Source organism: Limulus polyphemus, unplaced genomic scaffold, assembly GCF_000517525.1.
Source record: "Limulus polyphemus unplaced genomic scaffold, Limulus_polyphemus-2.1.2 Scaffold7996, whole genome shotgun sequence".
Classification (NCBI taxonomy): Eukaryota; Metazoa; Arthropoda; class Merostomata; order Xiphosura; family Limulidae; genus Limulus; species Limulus polyphemus.
In genome coordinates, this window is record NW_013673606.1 from 5,732 (window position 1) to 12,430 (window position 6,699).

The 6,699-nt window shown below is 30.6% G+C and overlaps 1 long non-coding RNA gene across 1 annotated transcript in view; it reads right to left on the minus strand.

Moving 5' to 3' along the window:
* LOC106475033 overlaps positions 1–2,746 on the minus strand; it is a 5,867-nt gene extending 3,121 nt beyond the window's left edge. The window contains exon 1 of the long non-coding RNA XR_002608766.1: positions 2,648–2,746. This is a non-coding gene — a long non-coding RNA (uncharacterized LOC106475033). The remainder of the gene's footprint in view (positions 1–2,647) is intronic.
* Between the last annotated feature and the right edge of the window lie 3,953 nt (positions 2,747–6,699).

Consider the following 6,699-nt stretch of genomic DNA (forward strand, 5'->3'; position numbering starts at 1 on the left):
TTTATTTAAACATTCACAACTTTACTTTAAGTGTTACATTGGGCAGTAATGAGAGATCAAAGTGTTTTATTTAAACATTCACAACTTTACTTTAAGTGTTACATTGGGCAGTAATGAGAGATCAAAGTGTTTTATTTAAACATTCACAACTTTACTTTAAGTGTTAATGGGCAGTAATAAGAGACCAAAGTGTTTTATTTAAACATTCTCAAGTTTACTGTAAGTGTTAATGGGCAGTAATGAGACCAAAGTGTTCTACCTAAAGGTTCTAGAGTTTACTCTGTTTTAATATTTGTCTAGTATGTTAACTCAAGCATAAAGTCTGAAATTATGTAGTAACATCTATCAGAAGAGCTGCTACAATTCTACAATAACAGTTACAATTAATAATAATAAAGACTCTTAACTATGAATAACAGGGAAACTATACAAATAATGTTATGACCAATCTTCCCTGGGTCATCAGTTGGTTACCCTGCTGCTTGTAGTGTTTTCAGCTCTTAACAGACTAGTGGATAAAGAATACAAATGTATATCTTGTTCATACAGAGCTGCTAGAGTTACTATTATTTAAAAATGAAAGTACAACTAATCAGAGTTCACTTCTGTGTTGTGTTCTGTTTACATTTAGGTGGTGTCATTTACACCTATTAAGGCATAAATTGCAAAAGATGAAAATATTGGAAGCCAATAGGTCTAAAATTTGTGTTAACCATGAGCACATTAGGAGTATGGAAAAACAACCCTGCAGTTTATGTGATTTATATTATTATTCCCTCCAATGAGCAATCACTTGGGAACAGAATTTCTAACCACACTCTTAGCAAAACTGCACCGTAGAGGTCGGGCGGTGTTAGTCTAGATGGCTGGCCCATGTGCTAATTGCTTTGCTAACCAATCAATCAAGTTGAAGCTGTGATCTCACTATCCTCATTTCCTGATACTTAAGACTTAGCTAAATGTGGATCACAAAACCAGCACACAGACAAGTGAAACAATCTTGTTAATCACAATTATAGTAACCTTCAGAATCCTGTAACAAATAATCAGGCTCATTTATGCTCAGATGAGATGGGTAAAAAAATTTAAAATCTTATAACATTAAATATTGGATTTAGATACCTACATTGGGCAGAGCTCAGGTAGCCTGTTGTGTAGTCTTGAAGTTAACAACAAACAAACATAATGGTGCTATTTCAATTACTAACCCTAATTCTGATTTGTTGTGTATTTTTTTTTATGAGTCATGTTACTAATTAATTCAGCTAAACAAACTCAAAATAATCAAAAATAATAAGGAAAAATCATAATGCAATATTTCAATTACTGGATAGGTGATATAACCAAAAACAGCAATAATCAGTGTTAGATATACACAACTGTTTCAGTTTAAAAATAATGTGAGTGTTATGATTTAGATGGTTTAAGTATAGTGCAAGTGTTAAATTTAGTTATTCCTGGAGCCAATAGTTTATTGCAGGTTTATCAAATAACTGTTTTCAGATCATATGTTGTGTAGTTCCATTGTTGTAAATTGGTGATTGTTATATTACTGCATCATGTTACTATAACCTTCTAAGGTTTTCTCATTGTTTTGATTGAGTATTATTGCATCATAATATCTCATGGGAGGTGGAACATTCATGGCCTCTGTTGGGCTATAAATACATATTAAAAATGTAGTTATGTAGATAGATATATAAATATAGACCAAATGTTTGAGAGTTTAGCCATAAAGAGTGTATACGTTTAAAATAATTAATTTTCATCATTACATTCATTTTGTAACTTCCATATAAATACAAAGGGTCTTTTTGTGGTAATGTATAGTTACAGCTGTGTACACACACACACACACACACACACACAACAATTTAATGCCCTACTAACCTTCTGGTACTACACTAAGTTTTTTTATCATTTAAACATTCACTTTGTGAATCATATCACAGTGGTTTTAAAATATCAATTTTAAACTCGTGTTTTAGATAAGGAGTTTTGATAATTACAAAAGTAAATCAACACTTGAAGTTGGTGGAAATCCAAATAATAAGAGTAAAATCTTGATCTACTGACTATTGGTTCAATTTGTTGCAATGATGGCTGTTTTGCCTCCAGTGACTTAGTAGTAAGTCTGAAAGCTTATGATGCCAAGAACCTGGCTTCAATACCCCATTTTGTAGTTTTGTGCTTAACAATAAACAAACACTGATGAGTTATGTAATGTTGAAGTAATATAGAAAGCTCCTGTGGTCAACATATCAAAAATCTGATAATTGATGTACATGGAATGATGAACGAAACACAGTATTAATATAACAAAGTCATTTCGAAGTATCAATTGATAACCGCAACTAAACTTTGCAAAATAATAATATACTGCTTTAAAGTTTTATTTTTAGTGTTACACTGCCATCAGATGGCATCACTGAACTTTAGTTATACACTCCAATCCTCTTCATCGGTTGAAATGTAACTCGCCTTAACACTTGAAGTTAAAATAAGTATTTATTTCTCTTTTGGTTGGAGAACTAATAAGAATGATACAAGTAAAGAGTTACTGTAGAATAGCCTAAAAACAAGTAAAGTGAACATATAATATACCAATTCAACTTCATAGTATAGTTATTCAGTTACTAGTACTTACGTACAACTTCCATCGGTTAAAGCGCCATCTTTGCTGGCCTCAGTAGTATTGATACTGGAGGAGATTGTAATTTGCGAAACTACACATTTCAGTAATTAAAACTCTACTGACTTGATGTGCAAAGTTATTAAATATAAGCAACACACCGTTTGTTAAAAGTCAAAATGATTTTAAAATAATATCTTTTATGTTGTCACGGCTTGGAGTTTAGAAAGCCGAAACACGAAAAATATATTTTTATCATTTATCCAATGTACAATTTAGAAATGACTGTTCATCATTTCATATAATTTTATTTTTCAACGGTAATACTACTACTAAAAATATTGATTAGTGTTTTTTTGTAAGCTCACTTAACATAATTTTAAAGAATATTATGTTTCCATGCAAGTTAATGCTGCATTCATTTTCATTTTTAATCATTTGTCAACATGAAATAATTTGTATGTTTCTATTGTACAAGTGCATTAATCAAATTACAGTATTATTGAATTTAAATTTATTTTTAGTGTAGGTATAGAAGGTTAGCAGACATACTGAAAGCTTAAATTTCAGTGAATCTTCAATATACACGTCAGGCAAGCATAAAAGCTAATGTGTTTTCATTCTATTTATGAGATTAATAAAAAGCTGAAATTCTACTCTTTTCTGACTGCATGGCCAATTTCGATATTATTGTTAGATTTCTCAAAAATAAAAATGGCAAAAAAATTAAACTGTGTTAGTTGAATCAAGTCACAAATAATAAGTTAAACCAAACAGTCCATTTTCCTCTTGAGTACTTTACGTCGATTCTTTACAGATTTTAAATAGGATATATTTATGTATAGTATTTCAGAGTTTTAGAAACACTTTTCCAGATTAAAAAAGGCCTGGCATAGCCAGTTGGTTAGAGCGCTCAACTTACAGTCTGCGGGTTCGAATCCCCGTCTTACCAAATATGCTCGCCCTTTCAGCCGTGTGGACTTTTCATAGTACGATCAATCCCACTATTAGTTAGTAAAAGAGTAAATGAAAAATGGGCGGTGATTGTGATGACTAGCTGCCTTCCCTTTAGTCTTTCACTGTTAAATTAGGAACGGCTAGCGCAGATAGCCCTCGCATAGCTTTTCGCGATTTTCAAAACAAAACAAAAAAACCAAGCAAACTACATTAAAAATAAAATCAATAAAACAACAAAAACAAACAAATATGTACACATCTCATGATGGAGCTGCAATAGAGCACTAGTTCCTTGCGGAACTAAACTTTGGGATCGAAGTAAATTTTTATATTTGTTTAATTAATAGAGTTATAGTACAGGTAAAGTTTGTTTTTTTCGAATACAACGCACGAAAAAATAACAACGTGCCACAATGACGTCATTGCTATTGAGTCACATGGTATGGAAGTGGGCTTGTATTTGCTATCTATTGTTCACCTCACATGATTAGTAATTCGGGAAACCTTCCGTTTAGGATCAAACTAACATTATAATTCGTTAAATAGACTGAATTCACAGCACTAGTAGCTAAAAGTACCTGAAACGTTGACTTGTGTATAGCACAACAGTAGAGGAGAAAATTATTGTGGTAGCGTACGGAAATGATAAATTTTCGTGCAGTATAATGATTTTTTTATAGGTTTGAAGCTCGTTCATATTTCGGCAAACAACACAGACATTTTTTCTAAAAGCAGTCTGAATATGTTTTTAAATATAAAATAAATTTATTTAGGTATAAATTTTTACAGGATACAAAAGCCTAAAACTAAAAGTAAAACATGCACGTTACTCAGTTTAACTTAGAGTTAAACTTTAGGAGGTGATTGGTATAACTTAGTAATAATATTTATACATTTTTGTGATGTACTTACTTCTAGCAAAGAAAAACCTTAATTACGGACAAATATTCTTTAATTTCAATTAAACTTTTGTTCAAAGTTTTTGTTTGTTTTCTTAAAATAGGTAATCAAACTTGAAGTTGCATGGAATCAGTTTAATGTATTAAAATTGATATTTGAAATTTTGGATATCGGAATCGAAGGGAAATATTACTAAACATAGAAAAAGTTTTAACGGGGGAGAGGGCAACATTTTTTTTTTCCAGGGCCATTTGGTTTTTTTTTTTTTTTGGCGTCTTGCACGTGTATTATTTGTTTATGTAAACATGACTTTCTCCAGTTGGTGAAAATAACGATTCGTGAATTTTTTGTCTATTAAGAAATTGTAAAACTTGTACCTACACATTTTTATCAAGTGTAAGAGATACATAATAATCAACTTGAAGAAATAATTTTGCATAGAAAAAGTTAAGAAGTTCCAAAGATGAATTGGGCATTAAACTTGTATCTTACAAAACAAAATCCTAATTTATTCAAAACTTATGTTCCTCAGTGCACCTAAATATTTCTTCAAAATTAAGTTGTATTCACACGTGGGCTTGCTGAGGTAGTTAGTATAATATTTTTATTTATTTCTTGAAGATATTTGAAACGTATTATAACTTAACAGACTATTATAGTCAAGGTTTTCATGTTAAATCAGCAAAGAACAAAAATACAATTGTGAATATTAAGAATTCCCCTAAAATGAATAAAAAATATCCTTTTACCTTTTCTTTACTGTTTTATTAATTCTTAATATGAGGTGGAGTAAATTCAACACTGGTAAAACCCTTATGAATGGGTATGGTGATAAGCAAATCAAATTCTTGCAGGATGTAGCAATTATTAAAGCAGCTTACCTAACACAAATACTTATGTTTGTTTCTGGTGACATTTTTCACTTTATGAAGGCTTTCCTGTTTGTTTCTGGTAAAGTATTTGCTCATAAAAACTGTTTTATTGTACCTGGTAAAGTTTTTACTGATTAAATGCCCCACTACAAAGCAGAACTGGTATATGGGCTTACCCCTATCATTCCATCCATTTTTCCTGAACAGGATATATCAAGACTGGATAAATGGATTTTGGCTGAAAACTTCTATAACAGAGATGACATACAAATTTATAGTTCCAATTAACTTTTGAAGGTCATGGATCAAAAGTTAGGGTCGAGGAATATATGTTTTATAAACATAACTTGCACTTTTTTTTGTTTCTGGTAAAGTGCTTATCCCTCAACAACTTTGTTTTTGTTTGTGATAAAATAGTTACCCATTATTGTCTTTTTTGTTACTGATAAAATAGTTATCCATTATTGTTTTTTTTGTCTCATTCCTGTAAAGTGATCTATAAAAAGTAAAGTAGTCGTTATCTAAACCTTTTGTTTTCTTGATCCCAGTAAAGTAGTTGTTATCTAAGCCTTTTGTTTTCTTGATCCAGTAAAGTATTTGTTATCTAAGCCTTCTGTTTTCTTGATCCCAGTAAAGTAGTTGGTATCTAAGCCTTTTGTTTTCTTGATCCCAGTAAAGTATTTGTTATCTAAGCCTTTTGTTTTCTTGATCCTAGTAAAGTAGTCGTTATCTAAGCCTTTTGTTTTCTTGATCCTAGTAAAGTAGTTGTTATCTAAACCTTTTGTTTTCTTGATCCTAGTAAAGTAGTTGTTATCTAAACCTTTTGTTTTCTTGATCCTAGTAAAGTAGTTGTTATCTAAGCCTTTTGTTTTCTTGATCCTAGTAAAGTATTTGTTATCTAAGCCTTTTGTTTTCTTGATCCTAGTAAAGTAGTTGTTATCTAAACCTTTTTTTTCTTGTTCCTTGTAAAGAACTTCTCTGTTTCTGGTAAAGTCTTTACCAATCAATAGTTGTTCTAATTATTCCTGATACAAGTATTTGTCAATAAAAGTCAGTCTGTTTAGAACTTACACATAAATGTTATGGTGAAAGTGCTTGTAAGTTTTTATATTTAATGTCACACAGATGGTAATTACAGAAAGCAATTAAATATTCACATCAAACAGTGAATATCAGATCCAATAAATGTGTTTGTAGGATCCCTAAGTGTCGTATACTATTTTATTTATTGTTGCTTTCATTAATGATATTGGTTATCCTAGTTTGTATATCAAATACAATTAGTTTTTATTTTTATTTGTCATCATAATTTCATTATAAAGATTGTTTGGCACTGTT